Source organism: Bos javanicus, chromosome 13 (genome assembly GCF_032452875.1).
Source record: "Bos javanicus breed banteng chromosome 13, ARS-OSU_banteng_1.0, whole genome shotgun sequence".
NCBI classification, from domain to species: domain Eukaryota; kingdom Metazoa; phylum Chordata; class Mammalia; order Artiodactyla; family Bovidae; genus Bos; species Bos javanicus.
The window spans coordinates 24,955,919-24,981,512 of NC_083880.1; the positions used below are offsets into that span (position 1 = coordinate 24,955,919).

General features: G+C 38.9%; 1 protein-coding gene across 1 annotated transcript in view; it reads left to right on the forward strand.

Annotated features, from left to right (window-relative positions):
• The window catches only part of KIAA1217 (KIAA1217 ortholog), a 527,643-nt gene that overhangs the window by 12,132 nt on the left and 489,917 nt on the right, over nt 1-25,594 (forward strand). The window lies entirely within an intron of this gene.

Here is a 25,594-nt window from a genome sequence, read left to right on the forward strand (position 1 = left end):
TTATCTTTGTACCCTACTTTCCTCATTTAAAAATAAGCATAATCACTAAAGTACATACTTCATATATCTGTTAATGAAGTTGCACATGGTAAAGTATGTGAAGCACTGAGAGTAGTAAGCATTTATAACACTGGCAGTGATGTAATCACTTATACAATACAGAACTATCACTTTTTATTCTTGAATGCTCAACTGCACTTTACATATCGGCCTACCCAGAGTAGGTCACAAGAAAGGTATACCAAGACAGATTAATGAAGATTTTTGACTGATAAAGTAAAGAATATTCTACATCCACATAAGAAGCCTTCCTCAATATGTCTCCTCCAGTTCCACACAGATGCCAATATTAAGATATAATCTTTTTCTTTAGAATTAGGAATTAACCTTAAAATGGCTTTTTTTTTTTTTTTCATTTAAGCGATACAATGCACTAAACTTTAAGTGCAACACATACTGATATAGCATGTCTAAAATCCTGGATCAAATAAAACATCTAATTTTCATGTACACCTGAGCTGTTATAAAAGTGAAAGGATACCTGCAAAGGCCACATATCATGTGAAAGTGCAATTCCACAGAAGTACAGACATTTATTCTGGGTTGTTTACCAATTCTTTGTGACCCGGAACCTGAGTTCCAGTAGTTATACACAAAGGTTGGTGGCTCGTTGGTGGAGAATCTGCCTGCCAATGCGGGAGACACAGGTTCCGTCCCTGATCCAGGAAGATTCCATGTGCCAAAGAGTAACTAAGCCCGTGTGCCACAACTATTGAGCCTGTGCTCTAGAGCCCAAGCTCCACAACAAGAGGAGCCACCACGATGAGAAGCCCACACACTCCAGTGAGAGAGTAGCCCCTGCCTACCACAACTTGAGGACAGCCCACACAGCAACAAAGACCCAAGAGCCAGAAATAAATATATAAATAGATTTAAAAAAGAAAGAAAGGACCAGGGTAGACTGTGCAAATAGATTGGAGACATAGATAAAAAGCAAGAAAGGGGATTGTATTTAAAAATCCCACATCTCATAGACAATTAATAGAGAAAATTGCTTGCCTCAGCCTTCACTCTGCGAGGAGCAGGAGAAAGAAAATATCTGTTTTTAAAATGCATTAAGCTCAGTCCTACCAGGTAACCATTGTAACCACCCAAAAAAGGGCAAAATTTGAATTTAAAGCAGCATCAAGCTGATAGTCTCCCAGGTGCTTGACAGGAGAAATGCAAATCTTCTCTGAAAGAATGCATCTTAAACTTAAGCCTCACATTTAGGAAAAAGGTTTCCAAGGAGCATGAGCTCACAACAAGATTTACCAAACACAAGGGAGTAGAACACTATTAGCAAAAGTCAAGAGAAATAACAAAGTGAAGAATTTCAGAATTAGAATTTTTACCCCAGGAATATGTAAGTTTTATATCTTTAATACACTCAAGAAGCTAAAAACATATAGCAAGTATCATAAAGTTGTGTGTTTTGTGTGTTAGTCACTCAGTCATGTCTGGCTTTTTGTGACCCCATGGACTGTAGCCCACCAGGCTCCTCTGTCCATGGGATTCTTCAGGCAAGAATACTGGAGTGGTAGCCATCTCCTTCTCCAGGGGATCTTCCTGACCCAGGGATTGAACCTGGCTCTCCTGCATTGCAGGCAGATTCTTTATCAGCTGAGCCACCAAGGAGGTCCATCATAAAGTTGTAAAACATTAAATATGGAATTTGAAAAGAAATTAGCATTCTGGAAATGAGAAATATAATAATTGAACTTAGGAATTGCTTTAAACATAAGATTAGGCTAGTTGGAGAAAGAATGTGTAAATCAGAAGATAGATTAATAATTAAGAATGCCACATAGGCAAAGAGGAGGTAGGAATGAGAGTTTAAAGATGAAAATATAGTGGGGGAGGGTGGAACACGTGTCAGATTGGGAGGTTTAGGACAGGAGGGGGCTACTTGTTCCTGTAGAAATATCAGATAGCCAATATTTTAGGGTTCATGGGCCAAAAGGGCTCTATCAACCCTGTCATTGTCATGCAAAATGATGCTCTGAAAAATACTCCAAGAAATACTCAACTCTGCCATTGGAGTGCAAAGCAGCTGTAGATAATCATGTAAACAAATGAGGCTGGATGTTTTCCAATAAAACTTTACTTACAAAAAGACAACAGACTTTGGTGCATGGATCACTGTTTGTCAACTTCAAGCCTTGGAAATAATAGAAAATCAGGGTAGAACAAAATTTGAGAAGATAGTGAATTACATCTCCATCAAGATGCCCCAAACAATTAAATCTCAAACCAAAAGCAAAAGGTACAATAATGGCTGGGAGTTTTCCACAAATAATAGAACACAATAATTTTCAGATTCACAAGACAAAAAAATCCAAAGTGGGAAAAAGTAAAAATGAAATTCAGTGCAGTTCAGTCGCGCAGTCGTGTCCGACTCTTTGTGACCGCATGAATCGCAGCACGCCAGGCCTCCCTGTCCATCACCAACCCCCAGAGTTCACTCAAACTCATGTCCATCGAGTCGGTGATGCCATCCTCTGTCGTCCCCTTCTCCTCCTGCCCCCAATCCCTCCCAGCATCAGAGTCTTTTCCAATGAGTCAACTCTTCGCATGAGGTGGCCAAAGTACTGGAGTTTCAGCTTTAGCATCAGTCCTTCCATAGAACACCCAGGGCTGATCTCCTTCAGAATGGACTGGTTGGATCTCCTTGCAGTCCAAGGGACTCTCAAGAGTCTTCTTCAACACCACAGTTCAAAAGCATCAGTTCTTCGGTACTCAGCTTTCTTCACAGTCCAACTCTCACATCCATACATGACCACAGGAAAAACCATAGCCTTGACTAGACGGACCTTTGTTGGCAAAGTAATGTCTCTGCTTTTGAATATGCTATCTGGGTTGGTCATAACTTTCCTTCCAAGGAGTAAGCGTCTTTTAATTTCATGGCTGCAGTCACCATCTGCAGTGATTTTGGAGCCCAGAAAAATAAAGTCTGACACTGTTTCCATTAGTTATTGTGAAACTGCAGGACAAGAATGATAAAAAAATTTAAAGTCATTAAAAAAACCATTAAATTCATTCTCCTAAAAATATGTAGAGACTGGACAAAATTTCACAAATATATCAGGGTCCTGGAAATTGACCCAAGACAAACAATACTTATGAAGCATTTTTTCGTGAAAAATCTCTAGAACTTTGAGTGGGAATGGTAGAAATCTGTGATCTTCATACTTGGAGTTAGTCCAGACACCCCACTACAAGCAGCACCTTGGCAGATGCCATCTGTAGCTTTACATGAGTGGGGTTGGATGTGAAAACTAGCAGTTTAACTGTCAGAGAGGGATGACTTGAAATGAAAGGTGAAAATCCACACCCAGGAGTTTTGTCAGTAAAAGTATTAAACTTGATAGGATATCATTGGGAGAAATCCGGTGCTCTTCACCTTAAACTTGTACTCCCATTTCAGTGAGCAGTGAACACGCAAGAAATTTAGGAAGATCTTTTTAAAATAATTTTATTATCTTTTAAATTTTGGCCATTCTGGGTCTTCATTGCACAGGTTTTTCTCTAGCTGCGGCAAGAGGGAGCTACTCTCTAGTTGCGGTGCCCTGGCTTCTCGTTGCGGATCACGGGCTCTAGGGTGCACAGCTTCAGCAGTTGGAGTTCTTGGGCTCTAGAGCACAGGCTCAGTAACTGTAGCGCACAGATTTACTTGCTCCGCAGCATGTGGGATCTTCCCGGATCAGGGATCGAACCCATGTCTCCTGCATTGGCAGGCAGATTCTTTACCAAAGAAACCCCTTAATAAGATCTTGGAAGTGAGAAAATCCCAAAGAGATGACAATTATTGGAACTAATAAGCAATTGTAGCAAGGTAGGAGGATACAATATATTAATATCAAATCATATTAATATTGATTAATATAATTATACAAATATAATTATATATTGATAGTATAGTAATTATATAATATTTAGGCATTAATTGATGTGTTATTCGGAGAAGGCAACGGCACCCCACTCCAGTACTCTTGCCTGGAAAATCCCATGGATGGAGGAGCCTGGTAGGCTGCAGTCCATGGGGTCGCTAGGAGTCGGATACGACTCAGCGACTTCACTTTTACTTTTCACTTTTATGCACTGGAGAAGGAAATGGCAACCCACTCCAGTGTTCTTGCCTGGAGAATCCCAGGGACGGGGGAGCCTGGTGGGCTGCCGTCTATGGGGTCACACAGAGTCAGACACGACTGAAGCGACTTAGCAGCAGCAGATGTGTTATTAAGAATTAATCAATACAGTTACTATTAAATTTGTGTTAATCTTGATATAATTAGTAATATATTGTGTTAGTTATATAAATTTGTATTATTATAAATTCATAAATTGATACTAAATTTATAAATTATAAATTAATACTAAAAAAGTCAATTCCTTTCCTATATAAAAGCATTGAACAATTCAAATTTGTAATTAAGAACATAATACTATTTTTGCATTAATACTAAAAAAGTGAAATACTTTAGGTATAAATCTAATAAACTATGTGCAGAATCTATATGAGAAAAAAAGCTGCAAACTCTGATGGAAGAAGTCAAATATCTAACTAAATGAGGAGAGAGTTCATATTCATGAATAGGAAGATTCAATATTGTCAAGACATCAGTTTTCTCCAACTTGATCTTTGGATCTATTTCTCCTTTAACTCATGAGTTATTTAACATTTGGAGATTTTTCAAATAGCTTTCTGCCACTGATTTCTAATTCTGTTGTGATCAAAGGAAATACCCCATGCATTTCCATATCTCTGTATAGTACCCTCCTGTGATATGTTTCCCTAAAATCTGTGTTTTGCCTCCCTGAACTTTGAACTCTGTCTCCTCCACTCAGAGAGATAGCTGACCTCTGATTGGGTGTCCCTTCCCTTCACTGTGGTCTGGAAACTCCCAGACAGTAACCAGAGACATTCACTGGGCACACCTCATTTGTTTTTATCTCTCAGCAACCGCTTTCCTGTGCTGTGCATTGTACAATGTCTGAGAACCATTGTTTCATATATTTTGTCTATTTTCCTAGTTATTTGAAGAGGAAGGGTAAATCTGGTCTCTTTTATTCTGTCATTGCCAGAAGCAAGCCAAGAACTGTTTCAAGTCAATTGTGTTTCCTCTAAACAACAACAAACAGAAAATGCAACTTTAAAATGACATCCTTTCAGTAGCATAAACAAGATAAGGTCCGCAGGGATATATTTAACAAAAGATGTGCGATTTTCAGAATATTATAAAATCTGCTAAAAATAAATTATTCATGCCTAAATAAATGGACAGAAATGTAATGTTAGTGTTTAGGAAGACTCAATCACCTAAATTTAGATTCAGTGCAATACTAATGAAATAATTTTCCCACTATATTGAGATATAATTGACATGCAACATTCATTGTGTAAGTTTAAGCATGCATTTGATATATTTAAAAAATGATTACTGTCATCAGTTCAGTTCAGTCGCTCAGTCTTGTCTGACTTTTGCGACCCCATGGACTGCATTACAGCATTTCCTTTGTTGTGCAGAGGGTTTTTTTTTTCAGTTTGATGTAGTTCCAACTCCCCACCTTTTTATTTTGCTCTTGTTGCCTTTGCTTTTGATTTCAAATCCAAGACTCAGGTCAAGGAGCTTAGTGTGTTTTCTTATAAGAGGTTTATGGCTGTAGGTTTTTTATTCAAGTCTTTAATCCATTTTGAGTTGATTCCTGAGTATGGTGTACAATAGGGGTCCAGTTTCATTTTCTTCCAGTTTTCCCACCACCATTTATTGAAGAGTTTATCCTTTCACCATTGTATATTTTTGGCTCCTCTGTCATGAATTAATTGACTATCTATGCATGTCTTTATTTCTGGGCTCTGTATTCTGTTTCATTGATCTATTATGTCTGTTTTAATGCCAATATGATTCTCTTTTGATTACTGTGGCTTTGTAATATAGTTTGAAATCAAGAAGTGTGGTGCCTCCAGCTTTGTTCTTCTTCTCAAGATTGCTTTGGCTGTGCGTAGATTTTTGTGGTTCCATACAAACTTCAGCATTCTATTTCTGTGAAAAATGCTACTGGAATTTTGATAGAGACTGCGTTGAATCTGTAGATAGTTTTGAAGAGTGTGGACATCTTAACAATATTAATTCTTCCAACCTATGAACACAGAGTATCTTTCATTTATTTCTGTCTTCTTCAGTTTCATTCATCTCTGTCTTAGTTTTCTATTTCTGATAGCTTTATTATGCAGAGAAGTAACTGCTTGTTATATATTGATTTTATATACCACAACTTCACTGAATTTTCAAATTTGTTCTAACAGCTTTTTGGTGGAATCTTTAGAGTTTTCTATACATAATATCTGGAGAAGGAAATAGCAATCCACTCCAGTATTCTTGCCTGGAGAATACCATGGACAGAGGAACAAGGTAGACTACAAGCCTTGGGTTTGCACAGAGTTGGACATGACTGAAGCAACTAAGCAGCATACAAAATATCATACCATCTAAAATAGAGACCGGAGAAGGCAATGGCACCCCACTCCAGTACTTTTGCCTAGAAAATCCCATGGATGGAGGAGCCTGGTAGGCTGCAGTCCATGGGGTTTCGAAGAGTCAGACACGACTGAGCAACTTCACTTTCACTTTTCACTTCCATACATTGGAGAAGGAAATGGCAACCCACTCCAGTGTTCTTGCCTGGAGAATCCCAGGGATGGGGGAGCCTGGTGGGCTGCCATCTATGGGGTCACACAGAGTCGGACACGACTGAAGCGACTTAGCAGCAGCAGCAGCAAAATAGAGACAGTTTTAATTTTTCCTTTCCAATGTGGATGCCTTTTATTTTTGTTACATAATTGCTCTGGCTGCAGCTTCCAATACTAGGCTGAATAAAAGTGGAGAGAGTGGACATTCTTGTTTTTGATCTCAGAAGAGAAGCTTACAGCTTTTCACTATTATGTATGATTTTAGTTGTGGGATTGTCGGATATCGCCTTTATTATTTTGAAGTATATTCTCTATATACCCAGTTTGTTGAGTATTTTTATCATGAAAATATGTTGAATTTTGTCATTTTTTTTTCTTCATTTATTGAGGTGATCTTATGAGTTTTATTCTTTATTTTGTTAAAATGATGTATCACAATGATTGACTTGTAGATGTTGAACCATTCTTACTTCCCTAGAATAAATCCCACTTGGTGGTAGTGTGTGGCACTTAATGTACTGCTGAATTCAATTTGCTAATATTTTAATCAGGATTTTTTCATCAGGGATACTGGCCTGTAATTTTCTCTTCTTATAGTGCCCTCATCTGGTTTGGGTATCAAGGTAATTTTGGCAAGAAAAGTTTGGGAGAGTTGCCTCTTTTTCTTTCTTTTTTTTTTTTTTTGGAAGAGTTTGAGAAGGGTTGGTATTAATTCTTCTTTAAATGTTTGGTAGAATTTACCAATGAAATCATCTGGCCTGGATTTTTTTGTTAGAACCAGGGAAAATTTTAATAGCTTTAGTTTTATGTGTAATTTAGCAAGATGTTTATAAAATTGCATGGAAGAGCAAAGTACTAGGAATCCCAAAACACTCCTTAAGAAGAGCCATTGCCCAGCCAGATATCATGATTTATAATATGAGCCAGGAGACTTCTTTGATGATCCGATGGTTAATGATCCTTCCAATGCAGGGGACAAGGGTTCAATGCCTGATCAGGCAGCTAAGATCCACAAGCCGTGGGGCAACTAAGCCTACTTACTGCTGCAACTACTCAGCCTGCGTGCTTCAGCTAAGATCCGAAGCAACCAATTAAATATATCTGTATCTATCTCAGATCAGGTAAGATCAGATCAGTCGTGTCCGACTCTTTGCGACCCCATGAATCGCAGCACACCAGGCCTCCCTGTCCCTCACCAACTCCCAGAGTTCACTCAGACTCACGTCCATCGAGTCAGTGATGCCATATATACACATACGTAGTAAAAAAAATATGAGTTAGATTTGCACAATATGCAAATATGTGCAAAACCACATATTGGGTTTTAATTCTGCCTTAGATACCTACAGTTTATTTCTCTGAGCCTCAGTATCCTCATCCATGTAATAAGTGTGTCAACTTCACAGGGTAATGATGAGGAATAAAAAGTAAAAAGCACTTGGAACAGTATCTGGCATATCATAAATATCAACCCTCGATAGCTTTTTTTATTATTATTTAGCTCTAATTATTAAGACAGCACAACACAGGAGGGATAGACAAACAGATAAACCAAACATATCCAAGAATTCAGAAAAGACTCACTCAAAAATGGAAATGAATAAATGACAAAGCTGCCCCTTCAGATCCACAGGAAAGGATGTATTGTGATGTAGTGTAATTGATTGCTTGGTTATTTATGTGGAAAAAAAAAATGAAAAAGGATCTTTTCCTCACACTAAAAACAAACCAAATGTTCAGCAACTGAAGAATGTAATATGCTCATGTCATGGGCCACTATACAAGGTGGAAATGAATGAATTAGTTTGTCATGTAGATACATACAGGAATCTCAAGAAACAATGCTAAGCCAAAATAAATGGTTGTTGTTTAGTCACTAAGTCACGTCTGACTCTTTTGCAACCCCGTGGACTATAGCCCACCAGGCTCTTCTGTCCATACGGTTTCCCAGACAAGAACACTGGAGTGGGTTGCCATTTCCCTCTCCAGGGGATCTTCCTGACCCAGGGATTGAACCTGCATCTCCTGCACTGGAAGATGGTTTCTTTGCCACTGAGTCACAAGGGAAGCCCAAGAGTAAATTACAGGAGCACAAACACTATTTAAGGTCATTTCTATAAAATGAAAAAAGCAAAGTCAAACAATATAATGTCTATAGATAGATCCACACTTGCAAAACTATGAAGAAAAACAAGAGAATCATTAAAGCTTAATCCAGTGAAGCTGTCACATCCAAGGTCTAAGGACCATATAACTGATTGGAAGCACTTAGAGGATTTCACATTCTCCAAAGGTTGTATTTTATATCTAAAGCTAGGCAATGGGTCTATATGTGTTCTTTGTATTTTTTATCTTTACATTTTAGTATAGAGGCTTTTTATATTTGCTGTATCTCAAAATCTTTAAAAATTATCTGAGGAGTGCCTAAAAACCTAAATATCATTTATGTGGTATATCGGTAGTTTACTGCTCCATCCTCTTGTCCTGGTTAGATAGCATCACCAGCTCGTTGGACATGAACTTGAGCAAACTCTGGGAGATAGTGAAGGACAAGGAAGCATGGTGTGCTGCAGTCCATGGGATCGCCAAGAGTCAGACACAACTTATCGACTGAACAACAGCACTGCTTTCATGAATGTGTTATATTTGATATTTTAAAATTTTAATACTGCATAATAAACTTTTGCATAACTTAAAAAAGAATTCTACATTATAAATATCCCATGAAGAGCTTTTCCCGAAAGCAAATTTTCCACGGGTTAGAATTAGGGGTCTCCTGAGGACATAAAAATAGTTGTCAAAGAAGAAAGGAGTGAAGGAAGCCAAGGGCTGTGAAATGACATTAAACTATGATGGAAAATGAACCCTGTTTCACAGTTTTCTTAACTGCCCATAAGTGGGTACATTTTTTTGTCTATGATTTTTTAGAGCTGAAAAGAATCATCTGAATAAGCCTACCATGGATTGGGGTTGCAAAACAATTCAAAAAGAGACTTCAGAGCCTCATCTGCTTTTGGAAATTAGACATGTCTAAAAACAGAGAAACACCAAACCACTCTTGAAGATGCACGCTGGTCTGTTTCTCTGCATAAATATCTGCATCGCCTTGTTTGCGAACATGAGTCTGCAGAGATATGAGGCTTATAGACTGTTCTTGCACAGTGTTGTATAAATTCTTCCTTTCATCCACTCTAAAGAGTACTCAGAGACTAAGGCAAGCATATAAAAACAAATGCAGACTGCTCAGTGGATCTTTATTTATTCACTCAGAAAAAAAATGGGACACTCTGGTACAGGAGCTTCTATAGTGTAATTCAGGACAAATTTTGGAAAGTCAGGGCCAAAAAATTTGCTAGCAAGAATTTGAAAGTCACGAGGGGAAATCTCTTCCTCACTTTGAGGAAGATGTGCTATTCCTTTCAAGAAAAAGAGATGCTCTCCAAAGAGAAGAAAAGACAGCGGCAGGGAAGAGACAGGAGACAAGTTCTGAAAAGGTGGTTTCAGAGTCTTTTTGAGGCAAATCCATCTCTAGTCTTGCTCATTACCATGGGAGAAGTTGTTTGCATTTGTCTTTGTTAAAGTAAGAAAGAAAATGGAGTTCAATTCCAGTTCCAAGGGCTTTGCATCCTCCACTTACACAGCCTTGTGACAACGCCAGGGGACTCGTTGGGTCTGGTGGTGGCTGAAATTTGGCCTCAAAGGAAAAAAAAATCACTTCTCTTTTCTGGCAGCAGAATAACTCTGCCGATCTCCTTTTTTAAAAAAAATATGTATTTGGCTACACCAGGCCTTTTAGTTTTGGCATGCAGAATCTTCATTCACGGCATGTGAACTCTTAGCCTGTGGGGTCTAGTTCCCTGACCCGGATCAAACCCAGGTCCCCTGCATTGGGAGCGTGGAGTCTTAGCACCTGGACCACCAGGGAAGTCCCTGCCTATCTCCTTAAATTCATCTTGTGAAAATAGAATTGTATCTAGGCATTGTCTAGAGGCTACAGAAAACTGGAGTGAGGGAGAAGATGGACCATTGTCTCGCCCTAGTTTCACAAGGAGAAATTACAGGGCCAACTGTGTGCAAATGTGAATCTGAAGAACTTTTACTGTGACACAGTATACCATTTTGACTATTTTAAAGTGCACAGTTCTGTGGTATTAAGTGCATCCACATTGTTGTGTAACCATCACCACCATCCACTTCCAGAACTTTTTTTATCTTCTTTAATTGTATCTCTATGCTTTAAACAGTAAGTCCCCACTCAGCCCCTGGTAACTATGGTTCTGTTTCCTTAAGTATTGACTACTCTAGGTACCTTATATAAATGGGATCATACAATATTTGTGCTTTTATGATTGTCTTATTTCATGTAGCATAATGTCTTCAAGGTTCATTATGTTATAGCTTATGTCAGAATTTCCTTCCTTTTTAAGGCTGAATAATATTCCATTGTCGGCTTCCCTGGTAGCTCAGCTGGTAAAGAATCCACCTGCAATGCAGGAGACCCTGGTTCAATTCCTGGGTCGGGAAGATCCCCTGGAAAAGGGGTAGGCTACCCAATCCAGTATTCTTGGGCTTCCCTGGTGTCTCAGATGGTAAAGAATCTGCCTGCAGTGCAGGAGACCTGGCTTCAATCCCTGGGTTGGGAAGATCCCCTGCAGGAAGGCATGGCAACCCACTCTAGTATTCTTCCTGGAGAATCCCCATGGACAGAGGAGCCTGGAGGGCTACAGTCCATGGGGTCGCAAAGAGTCGGACACGACTGAGCAACTAAGCACAGCACAGCACATTACTCCGTTGTATGCATATACCACATTTTGTTCATCCATTCATCTATAGATGGACAGTTGGGTTACTTGCATCTTTGGACTACTGTAAATAATGCTGCTGTGAACATGTACAAATAACTGTTCAAGTTCCTGTTTTTATTTATTTTGGGTATATATCGAGAAATAGAATTGTCAGATCACATAGTAATTCTACATTTAATTCTTTGAGGAACCACCAATACTGTTTTACTCAGTGGCTACACCATTTTATATTCCCACCAAAAGTGCACAAGGATTCCAGTCCTTCCCCATCCTCCCTAATTCTTGTTATTTTCTTATTTGGAGGGATTTTTGTCTGTTTATTTGTAACATTCATCCAGATGGGCTTGAGGTGATTTTTCATTGTGGTTTTGATTTGCATTTCCATAATGATTAATGATGTTGAGCATCTTTTCATGTGCCTATAGGCCTTGAATAATGTTGAAAGCTGTGCTATCTTATATTCAAAGAGCCATTTTTTAATTTCACTATTCTTTTAGCATCTCATTTCTGTATTACTTTTGTGTAAAATTTACTGTGGTTTGAATAAAGAGAAAAGGGAACTGTAGTCTTTAAATGTTTAGAAACAACACTTGTGTTGATTTTGGTGGTGGATCAAATCTCAGGATGTTTTCATGTTTAATGGATGCACTTTCCCCTGATCCTGCATTAAAAGTTAATTGAATACATAGCACATTTTTAATTTGTTCCATTTTCTTATTCACATGATGATTTCTTGAACCCCTCACCACCATTAAATCAGAGCATTTGAAAGCTTGTGAAAACCAGAGAGAATTTCTCTGGTATTTAAAAAAAGTAGCTGGTGTCTGTTGAACGAAATGTCATTCCATATTTCCACAACTGCCTGGAAGTTCTGAAATAACCTCTTCTTAATTTTTCCTTTTTTAAGATTTGACTTTTGCTGACCTAAAATATTCAACATGTGGGATGTTTTATAACTAAGAACTTGAGCAAGATAATTTTAAATCATACACATGGAGCCACATCATCTTTTTTAAAAATACACATAAGCTTCACTAATAAATCTCAACCTCATTTATAATGAAAATCATCTTAAGATAATGAGATACTTTTTCTTACATCCACGAGACTGACAAAGTTTAAAATTTTGGTAGTAAATTACTTTGGTCAAAGTGTGTGGTTTCACAGACATTCCCATTTCCTCTTTGTAGAAACCTAATTGTTAAGACTTCAGTGAAAGATTATTTTGGTAGTATCAATCATAATATGAAATGATGAGGTGATATCTCATAGTTTTGATTTGCATTTCTCTAATAATTAGTGATGCTGAACATCTTTTCATATGCCTCTTGGCTATCTGTACGTCTTCTTTGGAGGAATGTCTACTTAGGTCTTCTCCCTGTTTTTTTATTAGGTTGTTTATTTTTTGGATATTGAGCTGCATGAGCTGTTTGTAAATTTTGGAAACGAATTCACTGTTGGTCCCATCGTTTGCAAACATTTTCTCCCACTCCGTGGGTTGTTTTTTCATTTGTTTCTGGTTTCCTTTGCTGTGCAAAAGCTTTTGAGTTTAATTAGGTTCCATTTGTTTATTATTGTTTTTATTTCTGTTACTCTGCGAGATGGATCGAAAAGTTACAGCAAGAATTAATAAGCTTATGCACTCACCAAATAATCACTGTGTGTTGCTTGCCTCCTTCAAGTGTTCACTGGGTTTATCTGTTTGTTTTTTCTTCTTCTCAGAACTGTGTAGATCTACTTAATGTTTTTTTTTAATGAGGTAGGAGGTGTCCTCCATCACCATTGTCTCATTTGCATTTTATAATAAGTAAAAGGTACTGCCCATTAGAATTACAAGTATTTTAAAACCTCATGGATAAATCTGAAGACACTATTATTACCAGTAAGTCATAAGAATACCTGTTAGGTTGCTCGGTGTTTTCAAGGATTATATTTTAATTTTATTTATTTTTGATCTCACTGGGTCTTCATTGCTGCACACAAGCTTTCTCTAGTTGTGATGTCTGGGTTTCAGTAGTTGTGGTACATGAGTTTAGTTGCTCCTTGGTATGTGCAATCTTCGCGGACCAGGGACTGAAGCTGCTGGCAGGCAGATTCTTAACCTCTGGACCATCAGAGAAGTCCAAGCTGTTATATTTTAAGTTATTCTTTCAATAATATCACTGAAGTCCAGCCTAATAAAAAAATAGCTCATCTTTACTTAAGGATTCCACCTTTAAATACACAATTTTAACTTGCACTTAGAGCAGATATAATTCTTAAAATGGCACATGGAAAACCAGCCGTCTGTAACTACTAAATTCCAGCCTCCCTCACAACCTGGCTGTCTAACACATTTTTGGACTACTTTTTCAGACTGCTTCCAAATCTATGGTTGGTTCCGACAAAGTTGTTCTGCCTTCTATGTATGGGAGTGTTTTGCAATAAAAACCAAAAAAGTTCTTCTTGGCAGTGACAATTTTATAACATACCGAAGCATGTCCTAAATAATCTTAAGGTTCTTTTACAATGTAGAAGTGCAGATGGGTGACGTCATGGTGTAAAGCAACTTTTATTGAAGTCATAAAAAAATGCTTTTTAAAGGATTCTTAGAAATTAGAGTTGTTAAATCAAGAAATCTCTCTGTCACATTTAACTAGGAAATTGAAGAATCTGAACATACAAGTCTTTGTCTTGAACCTCCAAAGCGTGAAAAATTTTACAGGATGAGTTCAGACCACAGATTCAGTTACCCAGGCACTCAGACTATTGCTCCTTACATCTGGCAACCTATGTAGATTAATTACTGGTACAAAATGGCAAAGCATGGTAGGATCCAGCCAGCCAAAGTGGTGGGGGGTATTCCTGGCCCTACTGTGTTTTGTTATTGTTTGAATTAATATTGGCTGTTCTTGGAGACCACCGAGAGACTTACCTGTAGTCACGGAATGTGATGCAATATCCAACTACAGGAAGGTAATTTGAGAAATTGTTCACATCTCGATGCGGACCCAGAGCAGAGAGTGTGCTCAGTTACACATATAGTAAGGCAAGGAATCCATAAAGCAGGTTTTCGTCAAGGAGACAGGAATTAGATTGGTATTGTTATTCATAGGTGGTTAATTGGTTGCTATAGAACAGAGATCAGCAAACAATGAATGAGTACCTTGGTCATACTTGTTTTTATAAATAAAGTTTTATTGAAACACAGCCTTGCCCAATCACTCATGTTTGGTCTGCGACTGCTTTCTAAAGTTGAATAGTTCCAAAAAGGATCATACAGTTCTCAAAGCTGAAAACATTTACTGTCTGGTCCCTTACAGAAAAACTTTGCTGACCATTCATTTTATAAAAGACTCTGCTAGGATACCTAAGCAGTCTTCAAGCAGGACAAATAGGAAAAGTGGTCATTTACATCCACAAAAATTATTACCTTTAATTCATGTGTTATTTTACAATTGTTAAAATGCTTTCATATTCTTTAATGTCACTTGATTGTTGCAACAACCTTGGGATTGAAACAGAGAAGATACTAGGACACCTTTTTCAAGGTGATTTGGTCATGAGAGGTGAAATGACTTCTCTGTAGTGATGTAACAAGTCAGGGTGTTTCTGTGGGCAGAGTGAGCGCCAAAGGCAGACAAATTTTTTTTTTTTAATTTGTATTGGTGTAGAGTTGCTTTACAATGTCGTGTTTCTACTATACAGCAAAGTGAATTAGTCATATGTATACATATATTCCTACCCCCCCGTTTTTGGATTTCCTTTCCATTTCGGTCACCACAGAGCACTGAATAGAGTTCCCTGTGCTATACAGTAGGTTCTCATTAACTATTTATATTATACCTAGTATCAGTAGTATATTTATGTCAGTCCCAATCTCCTATTTAATCCCCCCCTTTTCCCCCTCTTGGTGTCCATAGGTTTGTTCTCTACATCTGTGTCTCTATTTCTGCAGATAGGTTCATCTATACCCCTTTGCTAGATTCCACATATATGCGTTAATATATAATATTTGTTTTTCTCTTTCTGACTTCACTCTAAATGACAGTCTCTGGGTCCATCCATGTCTCTGCAAATGGCACAATTTTGTTCCATTTTATGGCTGAGTAGTATTCCATTGTATATATGTACCCTATTTTCTTTATCCATTCCTCTGTTGGTAGACCAAACCAATCTCACCAAGTTGTTTTGCTTGACATGTGGTCAGAAAGCAAGATCAGGAGGCAGTGATGTGAAAGGGCAAGACACCCAGAAGATGCTGGTACTTGGGCACCTATCCTCCTCGGAAGAGTGTGGCTCCCACCCTCAGGCTCCTTCTCCCCCAGCCTTCTCTGCAGACTTGGCTTCACATCAGAAACTCCTCGCTCATACCCTCCAGAGGGCCGCTCTCCCCTCTCCTCCCCAACACAGGATCTGTGCTTCCAGACTGGAGCTTCTTCATCCCTATGACATCAGACTCAGGCACACAGCCCCAGCTGGAACTCTTGCAGCTCCAGGCCTGAAGTGCCTTCAGGGGCTGGCAGGACATCTGAGAGGACAGAGTCACTTTTCCTAGGTCACCGCTGTGACTGAACAATCCCTGAATGCTCACACTCGGTGTGCAGTGTGGATTACAATAAAATTTTTTATTTCTGGAGCCAAGGACAGTCTCTGGAGCCAGGCTGATTTCAAATCTCAGCTTCAGGACCTTCACTCTGTGAAATTTGAGGTGAGTTTCTAGGTTTCTGAGTGCCATACTTTACTCATGTATAAGATGGGAGTGATAGCACACACCAAACTGGCCATGAACTCAGTGGCCCAGAGACCAGCGCCGTGCATGTTTACCCAAACATCTATCATCAGTTTTCTCTATGTTCTTCCTGTTAGGGTACTGTGAAGAATAAAATGACTTAGAATGGTATTGTGTATATAAAAATGCACAACATGCTGAATTGCTTAGTTGTGTCCGACTCTTGGAGCAGGCAATGGCAACCCACTCCAGTACTCTTGCCTGGAAAATCCCATGGGTGGAAGGAAATGGCAACCCACTCCAGTGTTCTTGCCTGGAGAATCCCAGGGACGGGGGAGCCTGGTGGGCTGCCGTCTCTGGGGTCACACAGAGTCGGACACGACTGAAGCGACTTAGCAGCAGCAGTCTGACTCTTTTGCGACCCCATGGACATTAGCCTGCTAGATTCCTCTGTCCGTGGAATTTTCCAGGCAAGAATAGTGGAGTGGGTTGCCATTCCCTCTTCCAAAAATGCTCAGTAAGTGTTAACAATGGCTGTTCATGATCATCACTCTCTCGAGGAGAGCCAGGGTTCTGTGGAAAGCTGCAGTACTTCCATTATGGGAGGCATCTCTATTGCCTTGGGGGACCTTTACATCCTCAATTGGACATGGATTGTCATCTCCATCTTCTCACCAACCCACGGGACATCCTGCAGGTTGGGATAACCAAGTCCCTATCTGCAGCTTCCCCTCCACACTGTGATGGAAGGACACTCATCATTCCACCTTCTGAGAGAGTGTGGCTGCCCGGGAAGGTGGCCAGGGCCAATGCAAGTCTCCAGATCATGGAGAAAACCCCACTTAGTACAAAGAACTCTCTCCATGCAAAACTTCTCTTTTGAAAAAGTTTTATTTATTTTTGGCTGTGCTGGGTCTTCATTGCTATGCGTGTATTTTCTCCAGTTGTGGTGAGTGGGGGCTGCTCTTCGCTGCAGTGTGCAGGCTTCTCATTGCAGTGGCTTCTCTTGTTGAGAGTACAGGTGGAGTGGAATCTTTGTGGACCAGGGATCAAACCCATGCCCTCTGCTTTGGCAAGCAAATTCCAGCACTGGACCACCAGGGAAGTACCCATGCAAGTCTTCTCTAATGGATCACGAGGAAATGAGGGAAGAGACACCCTTATGAATGAAATCAGTTTTCAGGTCAAAACAAGAGAAGGTCTGTTCAAAACCTATAGGAGGGATTTGGGTGGTTCCAAAAGCAGAATTCGGGAGCTATAGCAGAGGGTGAGAGCCAGGAGGAAGAGGGTTCCTGGGAAGAGCCAACTGGTTTATCCAAGCCCCGTCCTGCAAACATCAGAATGTTGCCTCTCCGATGAGGAATTATGCCTGCAGAATGTGAATTTCCAGGGAGATGGGCAGAGCTAGAGGGATCTAGATGTGAAGCTAAATAAAGAGATATGTGGGCCGGAGGTCTGGGAAGATCAAAAATACAATGAACACTAGTGAGGGACTTTTAGTGATAACACTTAAAGTGGTTCAGTAAGATGTTCTCATACTGAAAGAGTGGTTTAGAATAGACTGCATAAGTACTTGGAATTTTAGAGAAATAAGAAAACTTCTTTTTGAAAAGGATGATCAGCCAATTCCAGAGGTACTGACAGTGAGATCATGAGACGCAGGGAGAAAATCCAGATTCCCCGGGGAGTCAAGGTCATCACCAGTACATGTAAGAGGCTTACAAAAAGTCTAAAGGAGAAGCTAATATCAAGGCCCAGAGTGTTGAGCAATGCTGTGGTTAGGTCATTGTGGAGTAACCAAGAAAGGATAAAAAGTGGGAAGAAAGCCCAAGAATTCAAACTAAACCTGAATCCAAAAGCTCAGCTAGGGACCAGTCCTAGTCTGGGAATGTTTTTAAGATCTGGAGTAGGGGCAAGTTGCCAGTTGATGAGAGGAGAAAAGTTGTCTACTGTAGATTAAAGGAGCTTTCTTGGAACAAGCCAGTGGATGTGTACTATATCCTAGAAAAGATGAGGGTTGGTTCTGTAAGGTGCTTGTCTTTGCTCTGAAAAAGGAAAGTGTTAATTGCACAGTTGTGTCCAACTCTTTGTGACCCCATGGACTGTAGCCCACCAGGCTTCTCTGTCCATGGGATTCTCCAGGCAAGAATACTGGAGTGGGTTGCCATTCCCTTCTCCAGGGGATCTTCCCAACCCAGGGACTGACCCTGGATCTCCTGCATTGCAGGCAGATTCTTTACCATCTGAACCAGCAGGGAAGCCCAGTCACTCACAATTCAAACAAGATACTTGTGATACAATGGCAGCTCCCTAACTTTGGAATCAAACAGTGACGAAATAACATAGACCACAGATTTTCCTCTTTCCCTTTCCCCTTGTGTGCTGGGAGCTTAGAGTCAAATTGCTACCTTCCTTAAGTGTGGAAATACATTTCCATGTTCTGACTTTTTCTCTAGCCTCTGTTATTATTTATTTCTTGTTTTAACTGTACATTAAGTTCATTCTGGGCTTCCCTGGTGACTCAGCAGTAAAGAATCCACCTGCAATGCAGGAGATGCGGGTTCAATCCCAACATCCCTTGGAGAAGGAAATGGTAACCCACTCCAGTACTCTTGTCTGGGAAATCCTATGGACAGAGGAGACTGGCAGGCTACAGTCCACGGGGTCGCAAAAGAGTCAGACTCCACTGAGCAACTAAACAAATTTTATTCTAGTAGTGTATATATTTTATAAATCAAGTAAGATTCTTTTTTGAAATGAGGCAAAGATAGAAAAAATTTTGTAAAACTTCTCCTCTTAATGTCCATCTTCCATTTCTTTAAGGGTTTTGTTGGGGTACATGGCCAGGCAAATGTTTCTGTGTCAGCTTTCAATTATTTTCTTGGCTTAAAGTAAAAATAAACCACCATTGTTGACCAACTTTATGATGGCCTGAGGGTTTGATAACTACTAAGCACAAAACATCCCAGGACACTTTCAGTGAGTACAGAGGAAAGACACTGAACCATGTAGTGTTCTTCACCATGCTTCAGAATGTTAACCTTGTGGGTGAACTGCTGCTGCTAAGTCACTTCAGTCGTGTCCGACTCTGTGTGACCCCAGAGACGGCAGCCCACCAGGCTCCCCCGTCCCTGGGATTCTCCAGGCAAGAACACTGGAGTGGGTTGCCATTTCCTTCTCCAATGCATGAAAGTGAAAAGTGAAAGTAAAGTTGCTCAGTCGTGTCCTACTCTTAGCAACCCCATGGACTGCAGCCCACCAGGCTCCTCATCCATGGGATGTTCCAGGCAAGAGTACTGGAGTGGGGTGCCATTGCCTTCTCTGGTGGATTGAACTAATGCTGTTTAAATGGATGCGTTTTTGGTGCAGACATGAAATCTGTTTTCTGAGTGACGAGGTAAGACAAATATTACTGAATTATTAAAATATATTACTGAAACCAGGTTTATTTACTCAAACTCTGATTACTTGACAAGGGAAATGGGTTTGGTGTTCTCAGACAGTTTCCCTGGAGCCCCCATAAGGGACACACCACATAAAGTGCTCTGGCAGGTGGGCTCTAAAAAATGGAAGGAGCAAAAGAGCAAACAGCTTTGCAGGTAGCCCTACCCACTGGGGTGCAGCAGCACCTGGAGGTCAGCCAAGAGAAACCTGATCCAGTAGCCACTAGTCTGGGCACAGGGAAGGGAGATGACCTAGTGTGGCTCCAAAGCCCACTGAGTATCAGAGTCACCTCAGAATGATGTTTGTAAGTTTCTGGGAGTCCCTCCTGAGCTGACTGATGAAGTAAATGAAGAAATGCACAGAGGTCTAAGAAAGCCATGGTCCTCAGGCAGAAGTAAAAGATAAAAAGTGGATAAATTAAAGCATCAATTATCCCATTTGGACAGAATTATAATGAGTAAAGGGGTCACTTAAATTTGGTAGTTATGCTTTCAGATATTTATAGGGGTGGATTTTATGGTAGCGTGGTATTTGCAAATGTACTAAGTTAGTTTATTTCGTTGGCAGGACACATTTCTCATACCATCAAGGGTCTGGTCTGACATGGCTTTCTCCCAAATCTACAGGTCAGAAATCAGGAATGTAATCTTACTGTGCTCTCTCTGGTCTGGGTCAAGGATTTGATTTTGTAGCTCTCTCATCTTTTATACGGCTGTGTAGACCTGTTGGGAATCATTAAAACTGTAAACTTTTGGAAGGACAGGGCAAGGAAATTCACATTTATTGAGTGCTATCATGTGCCAGACAGACAAGGCGCAGATCTGTCGCTTCAGTTGAATTGCTATTCCAATTTTATTGATGAAAAAAAAAAAAAGGGCTGGGCCCATATTTAGAATTTAAAGGTAACTTCAGGTCCAATTGATTCCAGAATTTATACTCTTTCCAACTCGTAATTCTGCCTCTGATAAAGTGCTAAGTAGCTGCACATTAATCAACTATAAACGGGGAATAGCATGGTATTTACACTTGGAGTGGAGTTGTACGATCACACGTTCCCAGAATCTTTTTATAGTTCACAGGGAGTTTGTGTAGATCCCCCCTGAGGGAAAACAGAATAATTGAGGTTGGAAGCAGCTTAACCCAGTCATAAAAATCGCTGACATGGGAAACTGAGAGGAAAATGGTTGCCCCTCGTGGGGAAGGGCTTGTGTGCCCCTGGTGCGGGCTATGTGTTCAGTTGGTGGAAGGAATGTCTTCAGCCTCAAAAAATATGACCCCCTGAACACACTTTATTTTTATATTGCTACTATTGGTCTTTTGGAAAGCATGTTAATTACAAGTATTCATTTGTTCATTAGAATGAAGTCTAAACCCTTTAAAATGTGAAATAATTTATCTCTTCCTCAGACTCCCCCAACCTCACACACCAACCTCACACACACGCACACAAAGAGATGCACACACAGAGATGCACACACAGAGACACACACACACAGAGACACACACACACAGACACATGCACACACTGCCCCCCATCCACAGACACACAACTCCCTTTCTCATTAATTAGTAGGTACCCTATGGCAGCCCAAACGTGTGTAAATTACACTCTTCTGTTTTACCCCTTTTCCACGATACTATTCGTGTTCTGTAACCAGCAGGAGAAGTAATTATGCAGGTGGGCATTCGTTATATGGTCAACCCTTGGAATATAATATAGAAATGTGCTAAGCAAGGAAGTACTTATTTGACTTGCTTGAACTAATGCCTGGAAACTGAGCATGGTATGCACTTCATAGTATTATAAACCACATATCGGGATTATTTTCATATATCGTACCTGTGTGGGTGGGGCGATATGTACATTCTTTTTCCACTTTGGAGTTGTCCAGTGTCATATAGTCTAGGGAGTGTTTGTGTGTGTGTGTGTGTGTCTATATTACATTCCCTTTTCCAGCATCTGCTGTTCACTCTGAGTTGGAGCATGTACCATTGCAAAACTGTCACCAGCGTCTTCGAAACACACATGTACATTCCACAGGTCAAGCAAGTGGGCTCTGTGACTGCATGATGCCTTTTGTTTAAAAGAAACCCGAGTGGCAGCCAGCACTTTCCATACAGCGGCACTTTATACTGTTAACTGTAGCAGCTGAAAAGTGAAGCTCAAAGGATTTTTTAGAAGCTGCTGCCCCAGCAGGTAACATTCTGGAGTTGGTTCTTTTTATTGTTTTGTTTGGGGTTTTTTCTGCTGTTTAAAATGTCCAAACCTTCTCGCTTGGCTAGACCTTTCTTTGCTAATGCAGCTTCTAAGCTGCCATCGTCTAGAAGGGATGATTTAAACAGCAAACAGAAAAAAGGCAGCTTAGGGGAGAAGATTTTGAAAACTGGGAATGAAGGAAATTTGGTCAAACAGCAGCAGGTGCAAACGGCAGTCACTCCTGCCCAGCGGAAGACTTCGCCACACAAAGGTAATGTTTTAAATCAGCTGCTTTTTTCAGCTTGGGCTTAGAAACTTCTTTCTTAATAATACTGTTGTGTAACTTGAATAAGACTCTTCATGGTTTCAGAAACTTACCCGTTTGTGTGAGTGTGTCATTTTCTAAAATCCTAGAGTGCATTGCTAAAATAACCAATAATTAGGAAGATACAGGTAATACAACTTTTTCATCAATTAAGAAATGATCAAAGAAACACTGATTATCTTCACTTCTCTTTGAGAAAGAGATTTTACTCTTGGTTGTGTTTCACATACTTTCTTAATCCAGTTATATTCATGTGAAGTTTCTTTTTTATTGCTTAGCTATATGAAAAGAAACAAGCAAATAATATCTCCCAGAAGCACATCATTAACTGCAAAAGAATTTTTGCATGGTTAGTTTTTTGCAGTCTCTTTTAAAAGTCAGTTTGTATCTGAAATGATAATCTAACGATATGGTTCCTGGCCAAGCATGACAAAAATCTCTGCTAACATTGTTACCTGGAACATTTAAATGAGTCTTTTCAGGTGATTATTAGAATGTTTTCCTGAGCAAGAGTATTGTTGAATATTTGACCTGGAATTGAGAAATGAAGTGACCAAATAAAGACAAAGATTATTTTTGTGTATATAATAATAGAGGGCAATGAAATCTAGCTTAAAATATTATAATAATTTCCTCCATTATACCAAGAACTACATATTAGGTCACTAAGAAACATTCATAATAGTTATTTTAATACATTTTGAGCTCTCTACCAAAACTGTAATATTTGGCCTGTGATTTTATGCTAAAATAAAAAATTGTTTTAATATTCTCAATCTTACAAATGGAGGTTTTTATTTCTAGAAAAAATAAGTTCATTGTTTAATTTTAATCCTGACCTCTTCTCTATTAAAAACTGTTGCCAATGAATATGCAGTTATACATTTTTGTGTTATTTCAAGGATACAAATTTCTTTCTGGAAATTTTTAATTTTTTTATTAATCTGGATTATTATTTTATCCACTATGATCAATGACATGTTTGTACAAAAACTATTTTGTTAATCAAAATACTTTATAAAAGATGCATATCATGAACAATGAAAGATTTTAAAAGTGCTGTTGAAAGTTGCTTAATAGGCTGAATTTTGGCTGCTTCAAAGGAAAGTTCTCTTTGACAGTATAATAGTCTAAGAAATTCTTCTAAAAAGAGAGGTAAATTACCTCAATCTGAAGAGTGTCCAAACATTTATATGGGTGTGTGTGTGTGTATATATCTGTATCTGTGTAAGTTATTCTGGGGAAGAAGTTTTTAAACCAACGATCTAAGGCAAAATACTTATTCTGAAGATTATTCAAAATACTGACTTTTTTTTAGCAGCCTATGGGGTTTGAATGGACTTAGTGGATGAAAATAGTTTTTCTTTGATAACAGATTTGATTTAGGGATTAGTTAAAAGTTATTTAAAACCAGGAATGATTATCAAGGTACAAGGTCAATATAGATAATGCAAGTTTTTATAAAAAATAAACTAGGGACAGATAATAAAGCAATGTGGTGGTATTTCCTTTGAGTCTGCCTAAGAGGATCTGGGCTATCTAAAAGAGAAAATTCCACTGCAAGAATTTTGAAATTGGCATCAGGACTGGATTATTTGATGAAGACCAGTCATCAGAATGTATATTTGTTTTTCTTTTTAATCAGGATCCTTTTCTCATTGCCACGCATCATATCATATAGAACCAATAGAAACCTTTAATTATTGCAGAACAGGGCTAAGCTTCTCTTTATTAGGATGGTTAAGTTGTGTTAAGCTTGTACTTAAAGTGGTTTTTATAATATCAAGAAATCCAAATAATAGTCATGCCATCTTAGGTTGTATTGAAGTTGGTGTATGTTCCTGCCCACGGCTATAGGATCTTAGTGTTTGTTAGTTCTTTCGGCTGTTATCTTGTTTGATCCACATGATTTAGTTTAGTCTCTGTATGTAGGTTCTCATGGACCTGACTTCCGCTTTCTCCCTTGTGTAATTTGTCTGGTAATGTAAGTGTATTCTTGTACCTTTTTAACTTAAAAAAAAGTCTCTCATTTAGTTTATTCCTTGAATTAGTGCAGTGAGCTTTCCCTTTACCTCTTTTCCATGCCTCCCTCTCTATACCTTAAATTTTGTCTTCTGTACTTTGGTTTTCTTATTAAAAAGGTTGATAAGTTATTTTTCGTTTTCATAATTCATGGTTTGTCTATAGGCTAATTCTAAAAGTTGAAAATCAATCAAGTGTATAAGTAATAGACCTCATAAATATCTTCATTGCTAAACCAAAAAGTTGCTATCATCGTTTCCTCTGATAGCCTTAAAACTGTTTCCAGTCTTCTCTCTTCAGCATTTTTGATTCTCCTAAGGACAAATGGATCTTATCCTATTTATAAAACTCCTTTCCTTCCAGATATTTATCTCTGTATCCCTCAATCCTTCTGCCCAACTCTTTCCTGACTAAGTTCTAGAACCTCTGGACAGGTCTCTCTCTTCTGGAGCACATTCCTGAAAACTTCCTAAGAAGGGCTAAATGGGACGTAAGCTTCCTGAGTTTTTATAATACATATTCGGAAATATCTTTATTTTCTCTTCCCATTTCAACAGTTAGTTGGGACAGGTTTTAGACCCAAAATAATATTTCTTTCATAATATAAAAGGCTTTTCTCCATAACCTTTTAGGATCAAGAAGTGTTGATGAGAAGTCCCGTGTCGTTCACACCTTCATGTATTCCTTTGTAGGTGATTTTTTTTCTCTCTCTCTTGAAGCTTTGAGGATTTCCTCTTTAGCCTTGATGTTCTGAAATGTCTCTGAAGTATTTGAAAGTGTGGGATTCTTCCCGTTCACTTTCACAGGATACTTGATGAACCCTTTCAATTTGAAGAGTAATAGTCTTCAGTTCTGGGAATTCTTTTTTTATTAATTCTTTTATAATGTCTTCCTCTGTATTTGCTCTAATTTTCTTTTTATGCATCTCCTATGAATTGGCTATCAAATCTACTGCATCAATTTTCTCATACTTATCTTTCTGTTATACTTTTATGTCTTTTTATGTTTTCCAGATTTTTTGACCTTATCTTCTAGCTATTCTAATTTTAATCATCATCATAGTTTTAATTTCCAAGAAACTTTTTTGTGATTATGTTGAGCCCCAAAATACATGGAGTTATTTTTTGTATATAAGCAGTAAATCTGTGTGCTCTATTTCCCAATGGAAGTTGTCTTTGTCTATTGCAGCTTGAGGGTACCATTCCTTCATGTTTAATCATGTGAGTAACTACCTCACTATAATGTTGGCGTCTTTTCATTCTGAGCCAATAGTCCAGTTGGCCTCTGGAAGAGAAGAGCTTGGCAATCAACAAACTTTAGGACGATAGCATTAATATCTAATTTTCACCCATGGAGAAAT